General features: G+C 45.6%; 1 protein-coding gene across 20 annotated transcripts in view; it reads right to left on the bottom strand.

The window, feature by feature from the left end:
* The window catches only part of LOC139060024 (very long chain fatty acid elongase AAEL008004-like), a 32,213-nt gene that overhangs the window by 3,218 nt on the left and 16,925 nt on the right, over positions 1 to 12,070 (bottom strand). Inside the window, exon 1 of one of the 20 annotated variants that reach the window (XM_070538728.1) lies at positions 9,920 to 9,953. The exons of the other annotated variants lie outside the window; for them this stretch is intronic. The gene's annotated coding sequence lies outside the window, so the exon portion shown is untranslated. Of the gene's footprint in view, positions 1 to 9,919; positions 9,954 to 12,070 lie in introns of those variants that run through there. 20 annotated transcript variants of the gene reach the window in all.

Below are 12,070 nucleotides of genomic sequence, written 5' to 3'. Positions count from 1 at the left end.
CTAACAAGCATGGCTTACTGGGATATCTTCAGAATGGTTTTAGAATCGGCGCGCGTCTGGATGATAACTTATTTGTTCTCACTCAGTCTATAGAAACATCCAGAGAATAAAGGAGATCATTACATGTGGCTTTGTTAAACGAACGCAAACGACACATGGTGAAAACGTTCGAGCCCCACAGGGGCAAAGTACATTGAAGGGGCGTCAATCGCAGCCTCAGCCGCAGCGTCTGTTCGCGAAAGCGGAATCCAGACGCACTGACCATTTTCATGTGCAGGTCGGGTGGCTTCGTCGGCGTGGTCATTCCCGCTGATAATGCAATGCCCTGGAAGCCATTGAAAGGTTATGTTGTGTCTCTTGTCATGGCTGCGATGATATATCTGTCGAATTTCTGAGGCCAATCGTTCATAGGGTCCGTGGCGCATTGGGCTTTTTATGCACTGAAGAGCTGCCTTGGAGTGACTAGAGGTTGTCCATTGTTGCGGTGGCGATTAATGACATCAAGTGCAGCACGGAGGTGCCGCAAGTTCTGCATCCGTCGATGTGGTCACACATGATGTATTTAATTTGATTTCTTCAGATTTTGCCTGGACGATGACTGCGGCAGCAGAGCTGTTGAGCTTTACCGAACCATCTGTGTAGACACGTTGCCAGAATCTGTGCACATTGTGAATGTGTTCCAAAGTTGCTTGCTTGAAAGCTTGCAACGGCGTTCCAGCTTTCTCTCTGATGCCTGGAATTATCAATTGCACTTGCGGCCGGTGCAGACACCACAATGAGTCTGATAATCGAGTAGCAGGCGTGAATTGTGATGGCAAATAAGACTGATGTCTGACAATACTTTTGGCAAATCTTGAATGTGGCCTCTTTGATGGTGAGAAAGGAGCGAAGTCGAGCGTCGGTAGGTAAGCTCTCCCAAATAACAAAGGACCTAAGAAAGAAACGACAAAGCATGAACGTGTCCAACTCAAGAGATCAGATAGAATTTGAGGAACTGTCAGAACTGACCAACAAGGAGAAAGTAAGGGATATTCTAAATTATAACGTATGAAAGACTGATGAGGCAGTAAAAGATGGACGCAGCATGAAATCAATGAGAATAAAGCTTGGCATAGGACGGGCACTGAAAGATAAGCAGGGTAATATCATCAGCAATTTCCAATATTAGTAAAAGCAGCGGAAGAATCCTATACTTACCTGTACAGTACCCAGAGCAGTCACGCTACCTCTATTTGAAGTAGTAACAAACAGGATATAGAGGAACATTCCATAACTAACAATGAAGTTAGAGGGGCCTTGCAAGACATGACCCTGGGAAAAGCGGCAGGAGAAGATGGAATAACAGTCGATTTAATCAAAGGTGGAGGAGATATCATGCGTGAAAAGATTGCGACCTTTTATACACAATGTGTCACGACTTCAACTGTTCCTTAGAACTGGAAGAATGCTAACATTATAGTAATACAGAAAAAGGTAGACATTACGGAATTGAAAATTATAGGCCCATTAGCTTACTTTCAGTATTGTGTAAAATATTCACCAAGATAATTTCTAATAGTATAAGGGCAACACTTGACTTCTATCAACCAAGAGAACAGAGTGGTTTCAGGAAGGGATACTATACAATGGATCACATCCATGTCACCAATCGGGTAATGGAGAAAGCTGCAGAGTACAATCCACTTCTCTATATGACTTTCATACATTACGAAAAGGCATTTGATTTAGTAGAGATACCAGCAGTCATATAGTCATTACGTAATCAAGTAGTAAAAGAGGCATACGTGAATATCTTGGGAAATATCTACAAAGACTTCACTGTTACCTTGGTTCTCCACAAGTAGAAAGATACCTATAAAGAAAGAATTCAGGCAAGGAGACACACTCTCTCATGCTATTCACTGCATGCTTGGAAAAAGTATTCAAACTAGTCAACTCAGAAAGCTTGGGAGACAGGATCAACGGCGAATATCTCAGCAACCTTCGGTTTGCAGATGACATTGTCCTGATCAGCAACACTGGCGACGAGTTACAAAAAATTACCGAAGACCTTAACAGAGAGAGTGGGCGTAAAGATTAATATGCAGAAGGCAAAAATAATGATGAATAGCCGGGCAAAGGAACAAGAGTTCAGGATCGCCAGTAAGTCTCTAGAATCTCTGAAGGAGTACTTGAAGGAGCACAGTACCTGGGTCAATTACTCACAGGGAACCCAGATCATTAGAAGGAAATGTACTGAATAAAAATGGGTTGGAGCGCATACGGCAGACACTGTCACCTCCTGACTGGAAGCTCACCATTATCATTGAAAAAAAAGGTGTTCAGTCAGTGCATTCTATCTGTGCTAACATATGAGGCAGAAACTTGGAGGTTCACAAAGAAGGTGGAGAACAAGTTAAGGACCGCGCAAAGAACGATGGAACGAAAAGTGTTAGGCGTGACGCTAAAAGACAGAAAGAGAGCGGTGTGGATCAGCGAGCAAACAGGCCTAGCCGATATTCTAATTGACATCAAGAGAAGACACATGGAGCTGGGCAGGGCATGTAATGCGCAGGATGGATAACCGGTGGACCATTAGAGTTACAAAATGGGTGTCAAGAGAAGGGACGCGCAGTTGAGGATGGCAGAAAACTATAAGATGAGGTGATGAAATTATTAAATTCGCAGGCGCAAGTTGAAATCAGTTGGTGAAGGAAAAGGTTAATTGAAGATCGCAGGGAGAGGCCTTCGTCCTGCAGTGAACATAATAGGCTGATGATGATGATATGATGATGATGATGAAATGGTTCCAGGGCTTACATTTGAAAATGCGGTTGTTTGATTTAAGCCAGGGTTACAATCAGGACTCGATGGGAACCAAAGTTCAGTGGGACGCCTCATTGCCGCATTGGCGCTCGTGGGAAAATTACTAATGAAGCTGTGCAGTGTGATACGGGCTGGACAACTTTTGAAGCGAGAGAGGCTCCGAGTAAGATTAGTTTAGAAGAAAACTTAGGAATATTGAAGAAAGTAACTAGATTCCGAGAGTGTTCAGATTTTGGTACAGGAAGAACATTGACTCATAGTGAAGTAAAAGAACTAAGAAGCTTACAAGACTACGCGACCGATATGGTCAGCAACATGGCAAAAAAGAACGTCAAACACAAAGTGAGAGAGGCTGAGACAATCTCATGGGTGGTGGCAAAGGAAAAGAAAGCTGCTATGAGTAACTACCTCAAAGGAAAAAAAACGAAATCAGAAAAGAAACAATTCATGATAACTCAAAGGGAAGCTCCTTACTTTTCGAAGCGATATCAGGATGCCAGGTACACCAAGGACGAATTAAGAAACATGGGTTGCTGCAGTAAAGCTAGGGAAACGATGGAAAGCGTTTTATTAGAATGTGAAGATATTTACCCAGTTCTCCGGTTAGGCTCCTCTGGCCTCCTTGAAGCCCTAACTCTGGTTAACCTCCCTGCCTTTCTCTCCTTTGCATCTCTCTCTCTCTCTTGAAGCCCTTGGGTTCAGAGACAGCAGGGGGAAAGTAAACATGTCCACAATAGATATTAGTAAGAGGTGATTGGAGGTTTGATGGCCGAAAAGTAGGGAGACCACAAATAATAGAAACCTACAAAAACAAAGTTCTCAGTAATGGTTCAAAAAGTTTGATGCTGAGAATTCTTGGTGTTTGCGTATTTTCTCAAAAATATAGGTAGGATATTAGGCAAAATAAGAATAAGAGCTTGGTGGCGCAACCCACAACCCCGTTTCAAAGGGGACGCTCATAGCATCCATCCATCCAACTTACATTCATGCAGGCTTAACAGGGTTTTCCCACTTCTCACAATCCAGGGTAGTTAAATGTACAGTTGCGGCTTAGGAATAATTATTTCGTTTCGATGGCTGGCCAGCGCGATCGCGAGCTGAAGAAATCGCGATGCTGACCGCTGGGACGCTGTTATAGATAACTGCCGACCTCACCCGCGTTAAACATGGGAAGAGCCCAGCACCCTCGATATCAAGACGCGTATTCCTGCACAGCAGCGCCACTTATCGCAAGTTCGCAGCTGTGGTCGCCGGCCACGTTTGCTATTTTCCGTTGCCGGGCACTGTGGCATTGTATGCGCGAAGGGGCGTGCACGGGAACTCTAGCTCCATAATAAGTGGATGAGCAAACAAATTACCGACGGTGCAGGATGTTTTAATGCGAAAACATTATGTGTCCCATAAGGCATAAAAGCCGGCGATGTCCGTGACCAGTGGTTAGCCACCATACAGTGGTAACAAAGATCATCATGCGTGAAGCCATCAGCGTCTTGTATGACGTCAGTAGTAATACAGAATTCGAACAAGTTAGAGTAAGGTGGCTAAAGGTGAAGTGAATAAAGGTGAAGTAAACTGAATGAAAGTGAATTATAGTGGAATAAGGTGGAATAAAGTTGGTTGAGGTGGACCAAGGTGCAATAATGCGTATTAGGAGTGCTACAAATTAGAGCAAGGTGGATTAAAGTAGATTACATTGGATTAAATTTGGACAAACTAAAGCAAGGTGAATTAAAGTGGATTAAGGTAGACTTGTGAAGGAGGCGTGGTAATGTAACACATCACGTATCATGGACGCAATCAATTAATTAGAGAAGTCATGCTTTCGCATTCAAATCACGTAAGAATACTTAAGTGACTGGCAATTTTTTTTAAAGCAACGGTTGCAGTACACCTGTGTACATAAAAGAAACGTATATACAACCCATAATGGAAAAATGAACACCACCGTTGATGCAAAATTTGGCACTTTCTGCACTAGAATGAAAATGCAGAAGCAGGTAAAAGGCTCCGAAATAATCACAATAGCAGAGTTCTTTTGGAATGCAGGAGGCTAAACAGCAGCCGGGTAAAACACGCCTCCAAGTTTTGACACGATAGCAGGAATAACCGCAATAACGCAGGCCTCCCATAATTTTTAACGCCATAGCGTTAAGGGTCCCGTGTCACAGAAAATCCGGTGTCGGTGTCCGACGCCGGGCGTATTGTTAGCGAAAATCACCCTATATATTGACACGTGGAGTTGTTTACCTTTTACGGGCGAGTGTTTTTCACCGTCTAACAAATGTTATCGCTCAGCGCGGGACACGCCCGCATGTATCGGAAGTATCTCGAACGTTATCGATTGTTCTGCTGTCGTCGAAGCTTGTGTAATCTGATTGCATGTGTGACGCGAATTGTGTAGAACTTTCTGGAAGACACGCGGGCACCACTGATTATTCTGGAACCTTCGATGACTCGTTTATAAAAGCCGAGGCGCTTGACCGGCAGATGCCATTTTCGACGATCGCCGCTGCCGCCTTTCTTTGAGTGCAGCCTGTTTTTTAGGGCACACATTCGCCCAATAAAACGCTATAGTTTCGTCATTCCCCGTCTTGCTGCTTTCTACACCGTCACTGCTACGCGACAGTATTCAATACGGCAATAAAGTTCTTCTATCACTGAAGTTGCTCATACCTCGTCTTACATTCTTTACAAAGTTATTACTTGGGATTTTGAGAATGACAGCCCACAAACAAATGTCATGAAACAGAACACCGGCAGCGGCATGCCTCTTACGTTAAATATTCTCTGACTGAAATATTAAAAGTGCTCAACATTAACAGAAGATCGGCCCACGCAAGAGGCCTCATTTCTACCAGAAAAAAAAAAAAACGCCTTCGTGCATAGCGTTCGCCGCCACCGTTTCCCGGCAAACATTACGGTTACATAAGCTGGCGTGATGAGCAGCCAGGGATCCTTGAATGCTATCGCGTTCCACTCTTAAAGGTGAAACTTAAGTGTTCTTCAAATTTTCCATACCAGACATGTTTATTATTTATAAGGCAAGCCAAGGAATAATTCCTATTTTGTTAAGCATGTCTGAGCATGATTTTCTCATGCAAATTTTCTCACCAAAAAGAAAATTACACTGCAATATATGAAAAATAGCACATTTGTTTCTCCCAGTCACGTAACAAGAGAACCGTGCATCGCCTGCACTGCATCGTGCATCGCAGCTGAATGAACTAATTAACAAGGCCGCAAGCTTTATTCCGTTTTCTTGTAGGCGAAAGACAAAGGCAAAAAAAAAGAATAACATTCTATTAAGGCACAAGAACCAAGCTGCAAAGAGTCTGTACACAGGGGTTATTTGCGACAAAGTTGCTCTTAGTGTAACCATTCGAGGAAACAAGCTTCCACATTTGGAAAGTCCTTGCACGCGCATTGCAGTGACGGATTAATCCTAATGCTCAAGGTTGTTACAGAAACCTCGCCTGCATTACGTCTTATTTGTATGAAGTAAACTTCTAAATCATTTTTTTAGTCAGTGATAAGTTACATTAACATTGAAAAATACTCAGGACTTAGAAACTGTAATTTAACAGACTGTCCTTGCGAAAGTAGATCATTTTCAGTTTTCACACAAATATGCAAAAGGTCAGCGATTGGTTAGTGTACGTATATGTTCAAGCAAGTATTTGAATCGTCAGATTACATTAAATGATATTTAATATCTGAATGCATAAAACAAAGGAGCCCAGACATTCTAAGAACATTTATTTCACACACTGCGATATTTAAGGGAATTTTGTCCTGTAAATTGGAAGCAAACAAACTGCATAAATATAATTTATCCATCATATAATTTATCCATCATGTTCTCGCGATTCATCATGCAATTATAGCTGGGGCATTTAAAGCCGTGCTTTTATATAGTAGACAATATTACTTACTGTAGCCAGAGCGCCAGCTGTTAACAATTCTTTTAACTGCCTGAACCAACAAGAACCAGTGAAGGCACAAGAGGCTGCTGGACTAAGAACTGCTCTTACTTGAAAACACAATTTCCGCTTGCTAAAGGTTAGCACATGCGTAAGTTCCAACAGCCTTCGCGATAAGTATAGCGACAACAGTTCCAGTCGGTCACCATGAAGAAAACTAATCTAAGCATGCGCATCAAGCTACAAAAATTTATTTCCTGCGTGAAGCACGCACCTACGGAGCGCTTGCGCATCACCCAGGTGCACATGTCTGAATAATATATATATATATATATATATATATATATATATATATATATATATATATATATTGCTACGGCATGAGCCGGGCGAGGAGAAGAAGAAGAAGACGTTAGCGTGTGCATGCGTGTGCAGCCTCGGGACGCCATCTTTACTTCGCCATCAATCTCGGTCCTTAAATAAAGCCTGTTTAACTTTAACCGTAACAGTTTTGTGGTGGAGGTGCGGGGTAGTCGAGCGAGGCGTCGGCTCCGGCGTGGTACTTGCTGCAGCAGCTCCGTCGTCTTGGTCGAAGTATATATATATATATATATATATATATATATATATATATATATATATATATATATATATATATATATATATATATATATATATATATATATATATATATATATATATATATATATATATATATACACATTTGATAACTCTCATACTGCGCCTTCCCACGTCACTGTGTCCGTACTTCACTGAGGTTGCAGCACCGTTTTTACCAACGCATAGGCAGAAGGGCTCCGTCCCAATCACAACCTACTTTGTTACATAGCGTGTAGTGCAAATGCCTGATATTTGGTCTTCACGCCTCGAACTTTCACATAAAGTTTAGCATGTGCAGATGGTATAGGTCACAAAGAGGTACCATCACACACCCATGATGAAGGCAAGCCTTAAAGCTAATGACATTGCGCTACAGCCTGCCTCGGTCGTTCATACCGTAGACGGGTGAACCTTTGTCACTATACGGCTGATATGGGGTACAGTCATTCACGCATCTGTCTATAGCAATGAATCGGCACGCTGTGATGCAAAGAATTGTGTGCCCGTGTGCGCTGCTGGTTGATTTGAGAGACAATGCTTGCGAACAACCGAAGGCACAAGGACACGCCGCAGCTACAGAGTATTCATTCCGGTACACCGATACCTTGAACATAGCAGCTGCTTCGATACTGCACTTTCTACATGCCCTAGCTGTGGCGAAGCGCTCGAGCCCTCTAGACAGAAGTGTAAATGCTCCCAAGCTATGACGATTGTCAACTGCAGGCCGAGAAGGAGGCGGTTTCGAAGTTATTTTCGGAGTGTTCGATGGCGTGCCGTCGCGCAAAATCTCACTGCAACAAGAGACATGCCACCACCACCTACGCAGGCTAGCTGCACAACTTGGGTTCTGTACTCTTTGTCACTCGGATGCGGTCGCATCTACATGGACCAAACGGGCAGTTAGCCATAAGTGAAGTAGTAACTTAGCGCGATGAAAACATGGAAACAAGAAAGGTGTTACCGTGTCTTTATCGCGCTAAGTTACTACTTCAGTTATGGACGACCAGTTAACTAGCCCAACAATCAACTCTTCAAGGGCAGTTAGCCGCCTACCGAAAAGCTCTAATTCACTAAACGCCGCAGGTGGCTCACGTTTTCCAGCCCCATCGTAACGAGTCGTCCGCGGTTTGGTCGCACAAGACGAGTAGTCGGCCGAAAAACAGGGCAAGGTCGACTCGAAAGGTCGACCACCTCGAGGTCGCGTCAACTCGGAAACGGGGGCACGGTGGGGCATAACCGTGTCGTCTCTTCCTCCCCGAGACCGAGAGACGTCGATTATCTCCTGAATTAAGACAGCGTTATGTTCATCCGCCACGGAGAAAACAAGTGCTCGTTCGTCTGCAAGCTTCTCATTGTTTTGCTTCATTTTCCCCCGCTGTTGATCCCACTGACAGGCCGCGTTTTCACTCGGCACCGGCGTAAGCTGCTTGCTCGCAGCTTCCAACAGCCGTTGGAAGCTGCGAGCGGGCTCATTTACGCTTACTTTGTCGCGACCCACGTCGCTGTTCCGCCTTGTTCAACTGAGTCCTCTCGCTCCGCGCAAACCCGGGACGCGCTCGCTGTATACAGTAAACACCACGATCCCCTTTCTGCCCACAAACAAGGAACAAGCTCGGCTGACCTCGCGCTGCACCGTTTGCATGGCGAGGCCTTCGGTCTACTAAGCTCTATTGAGATTCCCCCCCCCCCTATTTTTTTAATACCGCCGTGGTTTCGTTTATTTTGAAGACAAAGAAAAAGACGTGCCGTTTCGCCAGCTTGGACTTTACTGTGCGTTTGTTCTTCGCTAACCGCCACATAATTTGTCAAACCGTCTTAGATGAGCTCTATTCCTTGTTCCCAGGATATTTGCACCTAGTTCGTTGGTATGGGCCACGAAGGTTTAGTCCCAAATAATCTGCTGATGCAAGTTCGTTGTATAGCGTCGCTTGATGGCCCAGTAATCCCCGTTTTACCAAGATATAGGGCGTTTTATACGTGGAGTAACGCGGTCTCCTCGAAAAAATTGCGCAGATCTGCTCGAAAGGCGGAGCACCGATTGCGACAGCAATTTAGTAGATAGCTGTACCAGAGTCCTTCCATCCAAGGACTCTGGTAGTAGTTTTATCGACCGTATAAAATTGCAAACATTCGCTTACTAACTAAATCAGCAATGATAGAATGCGTAAGCGCGACTCAACGAGGACGTAGAAAAAGACACACAGAGACAGCGCTGTCCTTGTGTGTGTGCTTCTTTCTACGTCCTTGTTACGCTCGGCCGGAATGGATCAGGGAGGTAGCGGGTGTCAGCCTGGTGCCGGTGGTTGGCAGGGACCACTTAATGTGCTTCCCTACGTCCTTGTTCAGTCGCGCTTACACATTCTGTCATGGATTCAAATCAATATGCCCGTCAACGTGTTTGAACTAAATTAACCAGCACGTTGTCACGCGCGCACAGGTAAACAAGAACAGATTTCACTCGATGACAGCGGAAACTGTCTGTGAAAATGCTGGAGTTAGGAATCGCGGCAGCAACCACGAGCACCTGTCATGCACCTGTCGCTTCAACGCGAACAAAACGTCAAAAGGCGTACCTTAAGCTACCCGCACTCTGCAAACATCGCAGATCGTTTTGAAGATGAGGCCCGCACGGGCGCGCACTTTAGCCACGTCGCAGATCGCTTGCAAGACACACGAGCGCCGGCAACGCGTCCCTACGGCGTCCGCCAAAGACGACTACTGCAGCGCCTGCGATTCGCGTGGCCAACGCCGCAGTAGACGCCGCGGTTGTATCCACACAGCGGCGGGCGAGGACATCGAGGCATCCTAGCAGCCGCCGAAGAACGCCCCTCCTCCCTTGCCTGACCCCCCTGCCTTGCGCGCTATAGGAGAGGGCACGCTTCAGGGCGGCGTTCCTCGCCCGCACACGCGAGATTGAACCGCATTCGCCGGCTCACTCTCGCATGATTTCACTCATACGGAACCTCACGGCGACGGCAGAAGTGCGCCATATAATTGCTATTGCAATAATATGACTCTGCCTAGGCACTACGGAAGAGAAGTTTCTTAGCGCATGTTGAATGCGTTTGTCCCTAGGCGTGCTGACATAGCGGAGTGGGGCCGAGTTTACGCTGTTTCGTTTACGAAACAGGCCAAGCAGCAGGCACTGATGCCCATTTGGCGACCGCTGTGTCGGACAGACTGTCTCACGCTTGCGGCGATCGTGCTAAGTCAGTCGTGCCGGATCATACCTTTCTCGCACCTTACGGCGATGTACCTTGAAAATAGCACCATAGATGTTTCCGTGGGAGAAGTAGGAACTGTAGCAGAGGTCGGGCTTCAGATATTGAAAATCTAAAAGGCAGAGCGCCTTAGCAACTGCGGTTGAACGCGAGTGGCTGAAAGGCTGCCACTGCAACCGCTATGAGCATACGTCGCGCTACCCTAAAGCCTTTTACGCTAACCTAACCTAAGGTTGACCTAACATTAACCTAACCAAACATGGCCGAGACACGAACACAATAATCCTCACAGAGTAACCGCTGTGAGAACGCGGTGAGAATACGCCATGCCATCCTAACGCCTTTTACGCTAACCTAACCTTACGTGGGCGAGACGTAAAGCCAATAATTATCACGGCGTGACATCAGGCAATGGCGTTCAACCACTGTTGCTAAGGCGCTGTCCGTTCATTTCACTCGTAGGGGACCACTCAGAAAGGCTCTTGAAAAGTTGCAGACAGCAGCATGCGAAAAGCCTGCCAAGAGCGGAGATACTGCATCATGAGGGCATGCCCAGCCTCTGCTATGGCCCCTACTGCTTCCCCGGGAAGATAAGTGATGTTTTTTTTAAAGGTAGAGCGCCATACGGGGCGAGAAAGGTTTCATCCGACATGACTGACTAAGCACCAGTGCCGCAGGCGCAAGTCTGTCTGGCGTATCATCAGACACACCGATTACTAAATGGGGGCGTCCGTGTACACTGCTTCACCGCGCCGGCAGCCAGCGTCAGCGCGTAAATTCGACCCCACTCGGCAATGCCGGCACGCCTAGGGACAAACGCATACAAGATGCGCTAAGAAACTTTTCTGCAGTGCCTAGGCACAGCCATATAATCAAGGAACAAAATACACCAGATTTTCTCTCTCGTATCCGCTCTCACTCGCGCCTGCGCAGAAATGTAGGGCACCTCCGGCAGTGCCTCGGGAAATGCCACGCCTCGCTGCACTTACTAGCAATTGTAAAAATGCATACGGGTGCTTGGACCATACTTGGATTCAGATAACTCGGAGCCTATCTGCCTAGACTATCTGCCACTGCTGCCACCATCAGTAGCAAGGCGATCGCTAGGGTAGTTTTTTGAAGAACATTTGTGCTTTCTGGCTGGCAGTAATGTTTTGGTGTCAATAAAAATTGTTTCTAATTGACATAACAAAATGTTCTTGCGCAACTCTTTTTAGCAAAATGTCAATGACATCATGCATACATAATGGCTATGCCATGCTCAAGAGCAAATGGCGGCGTTTTTTTTTGTGAGCTCTACAAACGAACCCTCGTTTTTGTTCTATTTCATAACTATGTATACCCTAAAACATGCATTTGCAATAGAATGGAGAAGCAAGGACATCGGTAATGCAGCATGTCACCAGAAGCAACACCGACTTGATGCCGCCGTTGAGCCACTCATGAGTGAAATCGACTCAGAACAGAGACTCCCATTCGAGCCACTAGGTTCAGCTTCAGCTG

The sequence above is a fragment of the Dermacentor albipictus genome, chromosome 5, assembly GCF_038994185.2.
Source record: "Dermacentor albipictus isolate Rhodes 1998 colony chromosome 5, USDA_Dalb.pri_finalv2, whole genome shotgun sequence".
Taxonomy (NCBI): domain Eukaryota; kingdom Metazoa; phylum Arthropoda; class Arachnida; order Ixodida; family Ixodidae; genus Dermacentor; species Dermacentor albipictus.
This window is presented reverse-complemented; position numbering and strand designations above follow the sequence as displayed.